The 12320-nt window shown below is 42.8% G+C and overlaps 1 long non-coding RNA gene across 1 annotated transcript in view; it reads right to left on the bottom strand.

Moving 5' to 3' along the window:
• Positions 1-1547: 1547 nt before the first annotated feature.
• LOC123380519 overlaps positions 1548-12320 on the bottom strand; it is a 45356-nt gene continuing 34583 nt past the window's right edge. Inside the window, exon 3 of the long non-coding RNA XR_006586405.1 lies at positions 1548-1806. This is a non-coding gene — a long non-coding RNA (uncharacterized LOC123380519). The remainder of the gene's footprint in view (positions 1807-12320) is intronic.

The following is a 12320-nucleotide window of genomic DNA, read 5'->3' as shown; positions in this document are numbered from 1 at the left end:
ACAGCTGCAGAAGCCTGAACGTGATACACGAAAATTGTTAAATTGTTAAAAATATTGTTTGAAAATATACACTACTTGTTGCAGACCCTCACTGTACACACAACTATAAACATTGTTTCCTATAGAAACAAAAGAGGAAACAGTCTGGACACTTCCTTCCCAACAGATATTAAAGGCCATGTCTTTATTAATCTAAGACATTATACTGAAAGGACTATCATGTTTTAAAGACAAGATCACTGTCTCCACAGTTGTTTTTTTTTTTAATTAAAACAATAATATAGTTATGTTAGTCTAAGCAATTATTTGTACAACAAAATGATAATGACCTTGAATTTCTTAAAACTTGGAGTCTGGACAGGGGGGTTGGTACAAAATATAATGGGAGGCAGTACAGTTAACTTCTATGTCACTTGCAACCAAATGTAGCTGTCCTCTTGTCCCTGATCCATCAGACTCCTTGGTTCTCTTGTCCTGAAACCCTATTTCTATCAGGAATCACCTCTGGTGTAGAACTCAGCATGTTTTCTCATCTCTTCCCCACTCCCGCTCCCCCACGGCATGAGTAAGCAATGTGGACTTGAATGGAGATCCTAAAAAGAAGGAGGTGGCTCTCATATCCTGCAGGCCCATTGTCCATTCTGGCCAGCAGTTTTGTCTTTTGTTTCTTTTATTTAGTTTATTTGGTTATTTTCTTTCCCTCTCTCTTCCTTTCCCACCAGTACTCAATTCCTGGATCCTTTCATCTTCGATTTACCTTGGAGGATCTCAATTTCCTATCTCTTCTACTAAGTAGCTCTGCTTTATTCCTACTCTCCAGTTTACATGCCGACCTCACTACCCAGTCCTGGAAGCAAAGGGTCCACAGGTTAACAGGCTCCACCTACCTCCTTAGAACACACTATAGTGACCCTCTCTTGTTACTTTTTTTTTTTTTTAATTTTTAACGTTTATTTATTTTTGAGACAGAGAGAGACAGAGCATGAACGGGGGAGGGGCAGAGAGAGGGAGACACAGAATCGGAAGCAGGCTCCAGGCTGTGAGCCATCAGCCCAGAGCCCGACGCGGGGCTCGAACTCACGGACCGCGAGATCGTGACCTGAGCTGAAGTCGGACACTTAACCGAATGAGCCACCCAGGCGCCCCATCTTGTTACTTTAAGTGTCTTACCAGACTTGCTTCTCTACCCAGCCCCCACCTGCCTTCTGTGCCCCGCCACCCTCCACACTCCTCATTGCCTTATTTCTTCCCAACAAATATAACTCTCTTCCCATGAAGAATTCCAGCAACAAAAAATGTCTCCATTTTACTGCAAGTTATTCATACACATACTTAAAACAAACCACTGTTTTAAAGTTACCAAAAGGGGTGGCCGGGTGGCTCAGTCGGTTAAGCATCCAACTTTTCACAGTTTGTGAGTTCAGGCCCCTCTGAACTCTGAACTGTCAGCACAGAGCCTGGAGCCTTCTTCAGATTCCGTGTCTCTCTCTCTCTCTCTCTCTCTCTCTGCTCTTCCCCCCTTTCTCTCTTTCTCTCTCTCTCTCAAAAATAAATAAACATTAAAAAAAAAATTAAAGTTACCAAAAGGTATTACCTGTTTCTCGAGTAGTGAAGGGGAACCATCTGCACCAGGCAAACTAATGTTCCACCAACCTCTAGCCCCAACAAAGATGTCCCCGTGATTGTCCCAGAACCTGTGAATACGTTACCTTACATGGCCACAGCCACTCTGAAGATGTGCTCAGAAATCCTCAGATGGGATATCTTTCTGGATAATCTGGGTGGGCCCACGTAATCACAAGAGACCTTGTAAGGAAAAGAGAGAGGTGTCAGAAAAGGAAGTTGGTGTTAAGAGATGGGGATGATTCAATTGGCCATTGCTGGCTCTGAGGACGAAAGGAGACACAGGCCAAGGAGTGAATGCTGGAGGCCTCTAGAAGCTGGAAAAGGCAAAAAAATGGGTTGGGACCTAAAGCCTCCTTAAACAGTGCAGCCCTGCCTATACCTCAATTTTAGCCCAGTGAGATGCTTTTCAGACTACAGACCTCTAGAACTTTAAGGCAATCAATGTATGTTGTTTAGTAATAGCTGTCTGTTTGGAGGGAGGGCTCATATAAGGACAGGGAAGATAGTGGAGGCGAGGCAGGTACAGGCTTCCCCACTCACCTTCCTGGTGGGCCTCAAAGATGTTAGAGGCCTCAATCTGGACAGAGGGGATGACAATAGGCATTTCTGTTTACATGGGATGATACCAGTGAGACCTGTCACAGGTGACAGCAGGAAGCCAAGCGGAGTGCTGGCCTCTGTTCAGGAGCCATGTCTCTTGGTGGCTTAGGGACTGAGATGCCCTGGACCCCCATGTGAGGTTTTTTTTCCCTCTATATGTTGAAGTTGTTTCCACGAAACCTTTAAGTTTTGTCGAAATGTAGAACTTGAGCTTAGCCATGTCCTAGAGAAAGAGGAGGGAGAATCTGGAAAAAAGTTATAAGGTGGCAAAGGGTGGCCCGAGGTGACAAGCAATGGTCAGGACCCAGTCCTGACTCATGCAAATATTTGTGGAGAAAACTCAAAAATACTTCTGCGGGATGGGTGAGATCTTCTTGAGAAAACCCTACGGAAGACCAGAATTCCTGGAATCACCAAGGAGGGAATCTTGACCAATTGTGGTGTGATATTTAAAGGGTGATTCCATAGGGCAGAGAGTTGGGGGGAACCTGGGAGAATATGTCTACATAGTCTTGTACGACTTTTAAAACAAACATGAGTGGGGCACCTGGCTGGCTCAGTTGGTTGAACGTCCAGCTCTCCACATCAGCTCAGGTCGTGATCTCACACTCATGGGTTTGAGCCCCGTGTCAGGCTCTGCGCTGAGTGTGGAGCCTGCTTGGGATTCTCTCTCTCCCCCCAGACCCCCTCTCAAAACAAATAAGCATTAAAAAAAAAAAAAACCTTAAAACAAGCACGGGTGAGAGGGATTTTCATTTGGATAACTCCGTATCTCAGTTAAAGGCACTGAAGTAATCCTAGGCCAGACCATGTCTAGTCCTTCATTCCTTCAGCATTTACTTAATATTATAAGAGAATTAAAACAGACATGCCAGGGCCCCCAGGTCTCCTTGCTTCGGCCCTTGCCCCTTTCCTCTTTCCTCTTTTCTTCCTGCTCTCTCCTCCCCACCTGGACCTTGGCTAGCAGACAGGTGGCAAAGTTTATTTATATTTGTTTATTTGTTTGCTTATTATTAATATGAAATTTGTCAAATTGGTTTCCATACAATACCCAGTGCTCATCCCAACAGGTGACCTCCTCAGTGCCCATCACCCACCCTCCCCTCCCTCCCACCCTCCATCAACCCACATTATTCTCAGTTTTTAAGAGTTTCTTATGGTTTGGTTCCCTCCCTCTCCAACCTTTTTTTTTTTCCTTCCCCTCCCCCATGGGTTTCTGTTAAGTTTCTCAGGATGCACATAAGAGTGAAAACGTATGGTATCTGTCTTTCTCTGTCTGACATATTTCACTTAGCATAACACTCTCCAGCTCCATCCATGTTGCTACAAAAGGCCATATTTCATTCTTTCTCATTGCCAAGTAGTATTCCATTGTATATATAAACCACAATTTCTTTATCCATTCATCAGTTCATGGACATTTAGGCTCTTTCCACAATTTGGCTGTTGTTGAAAGTGCTGCTATAAACATTGGGGTACAAGTGCCCCTACGCATCAGCACTCCTGTATCCCTTGGGTAAATTCCTAGCAGTGCTCTTGCTGGGTCATAGGGTAGATCTATTTTTATTTTTTTTTGAGGAACCTCCCCACTGTTTTCCAGAGTGGCTGCACGAGTTTGCATTCCCACCAACAGTGCAAGAGGGTTCCCGTTTCCCCACATCCTCACCAGCATCTATAGTCTCTTGATTTGTTCATTTTAGCCACTCTGGCATGAAGAGATATCTCTGTGTGGTTTTGATTTGTATTTCCCTGATGAGGAGCAACGATGAGCATCTTTTCATGTGCTTTTTGGCCATCTGGATGTCTTCTTCAGGGAAGTGTTTATTCGTGTCTTCTGCCCATTTCTTCACTGGATTCTTTGTTTTTTGGGTGTGGAGTTTGGTGAGTTCTTTACAGATTTTGGATACTAGCCCTTTGTCCAATGTGTCATTTGCAAATATCCTTTCCCATTCCATCGGTTGCCTTTTAGTTTTGTTGATTGTTTCCTTGGCAGTGCAGAAGCTTTTTATCTTGAGGAGGTCCCAATAGTTCATTTTTGCTTTTAATTCCCTTGCCTTTGGAGATGTGTCAAGTAAGAAATTGCTGCGGCTGAGGTCAGAGAGATTTTTTCCTGCTTTCTCCTCTAGGGTTTTGATCATTTTCTGTCTCACATTCAGATCCTTCATCCATTTTGAGTTTATTTTTGTGAATGGTGTAAGAAAGTGGTCTAGTTTCATTCGTCTGCATGTTGCTGTCCAGTTCTCCCAGACCATTTGTTAAAGAGACTGTCTTTTTTCCATTGGATACTCTTTCATGCTTTGTCAAAGATTAGCTAGCCATACTTTTGTGGGTCCAATTCTGGAGTCTCTATTCTATTCCATTGGTCTATGCATCTGTTTTTGTGCCAATACCATGCTGTCTTGCTGACTACAGCTTTGTAGTAGAGGCTAAAGTCTGGGATTGGGATGCCTCCTGCTTTAGTCTTCTTCTTCAAAATTACTTTGGCTATTCGGGGTCTTTTGTGGTTCCATACAAATTTTAGGATTGCTTGTTCTAGCTTTGAGAAGAATGCTGGTGCAATTTTGATTGGGATTGCATTGAATGTGTAGATAGCTTTGGGTAATATTGATATTTTAACAATATTTATTCTTCCAATCCATGAGCATGGAATGTTTTTCCATTTCTTTGTATCTTCTTCAATTTCCTTCATAAGCTTTCTATAGTTTTCAGCATACAGATCTTTTACATCTTTGGTTAGGTTTATTCCTAGGTATTTTATGATTCTTGGTGCAATTGTGAATGGGATCAGTTTCTTTATTTGTCTTTCTGTTGCTTCATTATTAGTGTATAAGAATGCAACTGATTTCTGTACATTAATTTTGTATCCTGCGACTTTGCTGAATTCATGTATCAGTTCTAGTAGACTTTTGGTGGAGCCTATCAGGTTTTCCATGTATAATATCATGTCATTTGCAAAAGTGAAAGCTTGACTTCATCTTTGCCGATTTTGATGTCTTTGATTTCCCTTTGTTGTCTGATTGCTGGTGCTAGAACTTCCAACACTATGTTAAACAACAGCAGTGAGACTGGACATCCCTGTTGTGTTCCTGATCTCAGGGAAAAAGCTCTCAGTGTTTCCCCATTGAGGATGATGTTAGCTGTGGGCTTTTCATAAATGGCTTTTATGATGTTTAAGTATGTTCCTTCTCTCCCGACTTTCTCGAGGGTTTTTATTAAGAAATGTTGCTGAATTTTGTCAAATGCTTTTTCTGCATCGATTGACAGGATCATATGGTTCTTATCTTTTCTTTTATTAATGTGATGTATCATATTGATTGATTTGTGAATGTTGAACCAGCCCTGTAGCCCAGGAATGAATCCCAGTTGATCATGGTGTATAATTCTTTTTATATGCTGTTGAACTCGATTTGCTAGTATCTTGTTGAGAATTTTTGCATCCATATTCATCAGGGATATTGGCCTGTAGTTCTCTTTTTTTGCTGGGTCTCTGTCTGGTTTGAGAATCAAAGTAACGCTGGCTTCATAGAATGAGTCTGGAAGTTTTCCTTTCCTTTCTATTTTTTGGAACAGCTTGAGAAGGATAGGTATTAACTCTGCTTTAAATGTCTAGTAGAATTCCCCTGGGAAGTCATCTGGTCCTGGACTCTTATTTTTTGGGAGATTTTTGATAACTGATTCAATTTCTTCACTGGTTATGGATCTCTTCAAGTTTTCTATTTCTTCCTATTTGAGTTTTAGAAGTGTGTGGGTGCTTAGGAATTTGTCCATTTCTTCCAGGTTGTCCATTTTGTTGGCATATAATTTTTCATAGTATTCCCTGATAATTGCTTGTATTTCTGAGGGATTGGTTGTAATAATTCCATTTTCATTCATGATTTTATCTATTTGGGTCATCTCCCTTTTCTTTCTGAGAAGCCTGGCTAGAGGTTTATCAATTTTGTTTATTTTTTCAAAAAACCAACTCTTGGTTTCATTGATCTGCTCTATAGTTTTTTTAGATTCTATATTGTTTATTTCTGTTCTTCTCTTTATTATTTCTCTTCTTCTGCTGGGTTTGGGGTATCTTTGCTGTTCTGCTTCTATTTCCTTTAGGTGTGCTGTTAGATTTTGTATTTGGGATTTTTCTTGTTTCTTGAGATAGGCCTGGATTGCAATGTATTTTCCTCTCAGGACTGCCTTCGCTGCATCCCAAAGTGTTTGGATTGTTGTATTTTCATTTTCATTTGTTTCCATGTATTTTTTAATTTCTTCTCTAATTGCCTGGTTGACCCATTCATTCTTTAGTAGGGTGTTCTTTAACCTCTATGCTTTTGGAGGTTTTCCACACTTTTTCCTGTGGTTGATTTCAAGTTTCATAGCATTGTGGTCTGAAAGTGTGCATGGTATGATCTCAATTCTTTTATACTTATGAAGGGCTGTTTTGTGACCCGGTATGTGATCTATCTTGGAGAATGTTCCATGTGCACTCAAGAAGAAAGTATATTCTGTTGCTTTAGGATGCAGAGCTCTAAATATTTCTGTCAAGTCCATCTGATTCAATGTATCATTCAGGGCCCTTGTTTCTTTATTGATTCTGTGTCTAGATAATCTATCCATTGTTGTAAGTGGGATATTAAAATCCCCTGCAATTACCACATTCTTACCATTCTTATTGAATTACCACATTCAATAAGGTTGCTTATGTTTGTGAATAATTGTTTTATATATTTGGGGGCTTCCATATTTGGTGCATATATATTTATAATTGTTAGTTCTTCTTGATGGATAGACCCTGTAATTATTATATAATGCCCTTCTTCATCTCTTGTTACAGCCTTTAATTTAAAATCTAGTTTGTCTGATATAAGTATGGCTACTCCAGCTTTCTTTTGACTTCCAATAGCATGATAAATAGTTCTCCACCCCCTCACTCTCAATCTGAAGGTGTCCTCAGGTCTAAAATGAGTCTCTTGTAGACAGCAAATAGATGGGTCTTGTTTTTTTTTTATCCATTCTGATACCCTATGTCTTTTGGTTGGAGCATTTAGTCCATTTACGTTCAGTGTTATTATAGAAAGATATGGGTTTAGAGTCATTGTGATGTCTGTAGGTTTCATGCTTGTAGTGATGTCTCTGGTACTTTGTGGTCCTTGCAACATTTCACTCACAGAATCCCCCTTAGGATCTCTTGTAAGGCTGGTTTAGTGGTGATGAATCCCTTCAGTTTTTGTTTGTTTGGGAAAACCTTTATCTCTCCTTCTATTCTGAGTGACAGACTTGCTGGATAAAGGATTCTCGGCTGCATATTTTTTCTGTTCAGCACATTGAAGATTTCCTGCCATTCCTTTCTGGTCTGCCAAGTTTCAGTAGATAGGTCTGCTACTATTCTTATGTGTCTACCTTTGTAAGTTAGAGCCTGTTTATCCCTAGCTGCTTTCAGAATTTTCTCTTTATTCTTGTATTTTGCCAGTTTCACTATGATATGTTGTGCAGAAGATCGATTCAAGTTACATCTGAAGGGAGTTCTCTGTGCCTCTTGGATTTCAATGACTTTTTCTTTCCCCAGATCAGGGAAGTTCTCAGCTATGATTTGTTCAAGTACACCTTCAGCCCCTTTCTCTCTCTTCTTCTTCTTCTGGAATTCTTATGATATGGATATTGTTCTGTTTGATTGCATCACTTAGTTCTCTAATTCTCCCCTCATACTCCTGGATGTTTTTATCTCTCTTTTTCTCAGCTTCCTCTTTTTCCATAATTTTATCTTCTAAATTTTATCTTCACATATTCTCTCCTCTGCCTCTTCAATCCGTGCTATGGCCATCTCCATTTTATTTTGCACCTCATTTATAGCATTGTTTAGCCCCTGACTATTTCTTAGTCCCTTGATCTCTGTAGTAATAGATTCTCTGCTGTCCTCTATGCTTTTTTTCAAGCCCAGAGATTAATTTTATGACTATTATTCTAGTTCTTGTTCTGTTATATTGCTGAAATCAATTTTGATCAATTCGTTAGCTGTCGCTACTTTCTGGGGTTTCTTTTGAGGAGAATTCTTTTGTTTTGTCATTTTGGGTAGTCCCTGTGGTAGCTCCAAACTGCAGGGCACTTCCCCTGTGCTGTCCAGAGAAACTTGTGTTGGTGGGCGGGGCCACAGTCAGACCCGATATCTGCCCCCAGCCCACCACTGGGGCCACAGTCAGACTGGTATGTACCTTATCTTCCCCTCTCCCAGGGGCAGGACTCACTATGGAGTGGTGTGGCCCCTGTCTGGGCTGCTTGCACACTGCCAGGCTTGTGGTGCTGCTTCAGTGGGATCTGGTGTATTAGCTGGGGTGGATCCACAAGGTGCACAGGGGTAGGAAGGGCAGGCTTAGCTCGCTTTGCCATGGGTGGTCCCCTGCGGGAGGGGCCCTGCAGCACCGGGAGGGAGGCAGACCCGTGGGAGGGAGGGATCCACAGAAGCACAGCATTGGGTGTTTGCATGGTGCAAGCAAATTCGGTGATAGGAACTGGTTCCCTTTGGGATTTTGGCTGGGGGATGGGAGAGGTAGATGGCGCTTCCCAGCGCCTTTGTTCCCCGCTGAGCTGAGCTCTGTCTTCTGGGGCTCCAACACCTCTCCCTCATGGTGTTCTCTCGCCCTCCCACTCTCCGAGCAAAGCTGTTGACTTTTAACATTGCAGATGTTAAGTCCTGCTGGCTGTCAGAACACACTCCGTCCAGCCCCTCTGCTTTTGCAAGCCAGACTCGGGGGCTCTGCCTTGCTGGGCGGGCTGCCACTCAACCGCCCCGGCTCCCTCCCACCAGTCCGTGGAGCACGCACCGCCCCTCTGCCCTTCCTACCCTCTTCCATGGGCCTCTTGTCTACACTTGGCTCCAGAGAGTCCTTTCCACTAGTCTTCTGGTGGTTTTCTGGGTTATTTAGGCAGATGTGGGTGGAATCTAAGTGATCAGCAGGACGAGGTGAGCCCAGTGTCCTCCTATGCCACTATCTTCCTAACTGATTCCTCCAACAGGCTGCAAGATTTAAAAAACAGCTCTTGAAAGAACCACTCCAGGATTATAGCAACAATGCTGAACGAGAGGCACAGCTCCAAGCACAGGATTCCCCGTACTTGGTGCCGAAAATGACTACGCCAAAACCACAAGGACACATACCCCTCTCTTCTCTACACCCCATAAAACCACAGTCCTGCTTTGATTTGGAGAGGCACCTGGTTGTCACATACTCCCCAATGCACATCAGTTGAGTAAAAATCTTTAGCCTCTACTGAGTCACTTAAACTATGTTTTTCTTGACCAAATCTTCTGTAAGTTAGGCACTTCATTAGTGCTTTATATATACTGTCTCATTTCACCTCCACAAGGTAGAAATGTTATTCCCATTTTACAGATGTCAGTACTGAGGCTTGGGTAGACGCTATAACCTGCCCAAAGTCAAACAGCCAATACAGGTAGAGCCATGGTTGAAACCCTGGTCTACCTGACTGTGCCCACAGGTGCAGACAAAAGTGTGGAAACCAGGAGACAGAGGGCGGTGTCAAGAAGCTGAGAGAGGAGGGGAGGGAGGAGTGACTGCCCTCTGTACCAGGCTCTGTGCTACCTACCTTAACACAATCCATCTCTTTTAATCCTTACAACCCTGGGGAACGGGCAATGTGATGTCCAGGTTATAAGTGAGGGCATGGAGGCTCAAGAGGGTAAGTTACTTGTCTGAGTTCACACAGCTGGGCAGTGCCCTTGGCTCCTTCCCCACCCACTTCTTGGGAATGATGTGCAAACAGTTGCCTTTTCCACACATACTTCCTGTGACTCCTTTTCAACTTGTGGACAACTTCCTCTCTACCCTCAGGGTCAAGAATTCTCAATGGAAATTCTCTCTAAACCTTTTGTCCCCCTACCCCAAGCTACTTCCTTACATCCATTCTAGAAAAAATCAGTTTATGTTTACCACCTCTACCTCCTCACTTCCCATTAACTCATTTCAGCCTGGTTTCTGCACCCACCTCTCTTCTGAAGCTGACCTAAGGCCATGCATTAATCAAGGTTCTCCAGGGCAATAGGATCAATAGGATATATAAAGAAAGAAAGAGATTTATTATAAGGAATTGGCTCATGTGATTATGGAACCTGAGAAGTCCCATAATTTGCCATCTGTGAAATGAAGGCCCAAGAAAGCTGGCAGTGTAGTTCTGGCTCAAGTTCTAAGGCCTGACAACAAAAGGAGCCAATAGTCATGGGCTCCCAAGGGCGGGAGAAGACTGATGGCCCAGCCTAACAATTGGGCAGAGACCAAACTCTTCCTTCCTCCTCCTTTTTGTTTTATTCAGGCCCCTGGTGTGCTGGGTGATGCCCACCCAAATTGGGAAGGGCAATATGCTTTACCTAGTCTACCAAGTCAAATGCTAATCTCATCCAGAAACACCCTCACAGACACACACAGATAATATTTCACTGAATATCTGGGCACCCTGTGACCTAGTCAAGCTAACACATCAAATTAGCCATTACATAGAGATACCTTAGTGGTCAAATCCTTTGTTGTTTCTCAGTCTCCAAACTCACTGAGCCTCATTTGGATTTGAGAGTGTTTATGTAGAGTTTGTACGTAAAACAGATGAAAGTAGAGCTCTATTGTAGCTACTACTGTGGCAGGGTAGGGGCCTGGCCTGACCTCTCAGCCTCCCTTCTTCCTCCCTCCTCCCTGCAGCACTGACCAAGAACCTCAGGGGGACCCAGGAATTCTGACGAGCAGAGACTGAGTGGCACTGTACAGAGAAAAGAGGTCAGGATTTGACAGTGGTCTGACATGGGTTAGATACTTAATGCCCCCAAATCCACTCCTATAGCCCTGTGGAGGAAAGGAAGCCAGTGATTGGTTTGATCCTTCCCTGGAAAGGAAAGGGGGGAGTTCAACATAGATGACTGACGGAAAAACAAAAAAGAGCCTGAAGGAGCCAATACCTCCATAAACTTAGTACTAGGATCATGGTGAAGAAAAATCTTTAGGCAGAATGAACAAAGAGCGTTAGGATTTACTCTCAACTCGAGCTCTTAAAAGAAAACCAACATGTCAGTGTAATTTACATCTCCTACAGACTGTGAGCTCTTTGAAGGCAGGGACCAGGTCATAGACTTTTCCGCCTCTCCACCAAACCCAGTCCTGACATGGAATCTCAGAGGAAGCTCCATCAACACTTGGTGAGTTGCATAAAACTGAAATCCACCCCACGTGCCACACACACATTTTTTCCCCCTTAGAAATCACCCTCATCCCTGAGCCCATGGCCCTCCATGGGTCCAGGGAGCCACTAGTGCTGATATTTCTATATTTATATTAACCATTTCCAGCCAGTTGCCACGGATATCAAGAAGGTAAGTAAGGTACCAAAGTGGAATGAAATTCACTTTGAAAAATCTTACACAACCATCGGAAAGTTTGCTGGTTTGTCGCCTAGTTGTTAAAGCATTAAAGTTTTTCACAGTCCGTTTTGCTGTCAGAGGAAGGCATAAATGAAGGGAGCTGTGGTTGGCCCGGGAATTCAGAAAAGACGGCCGTGTGGTTTTGCTTTTTTCCTCTTGCAGATCAGCACCTGTCAACTTAACTCACACAAATTCAGAGTGAGGCACTTTCTCTCCCTTTTACAAATTTTATGACAGTGCTATCTATTTTCTGTCAAATCAGTGCAGTTCTTGCTTTTTACTAGCCTTTGTTATGTAGATCTATAGATAATTTTAATTCTATTGTCCTTGTCTTTATTAAACCGATACCCTCTACTGCATTAAATTGGGTCATAAAAATTGTATCACGTTATTTTATGTAGCATAAATATAATGTCGTGTGTTCACTTCACTGTCAAGTGTTGGTGGTAATGAATAACCGACTTTCATTGCCCGCTGAGAATGCTGACTGTCCCTCCCACACCACAGCTGTGGCTGATACTAAACTATTTTTAAGCTACACCATCTCTGCTCTCCCCTAAGAATCACCTGGTGAGACAATCACCCAGTCTATTCCAACCTAATTGTATCATATCCCCATTGAAAAAAAAAAAAGAAAGGAAAATAAATCCACAGCATTCCTGTCTTTGTTCATGACTCAGACTCCCTTATGAGATTT

The sequence above is a fragment of the Felis catus genome, chromosome D1, assembly GCF_018350175.1.
Source record: "Felis catus isolate Fca126 chromosome D1, F.catus_Fca126_mat1.0, whole genome shotgun sequence".
Lineage (NCBI taxonomy): Eukaryota > Metazoa > Chordata > Mammalia > Carnivora > Felidae > Felis > Felis catus.
Note: the sequence above shows the minus strand (reverse complement) of the source record. Positions and strands in the feature narration are given on the sequence as shown.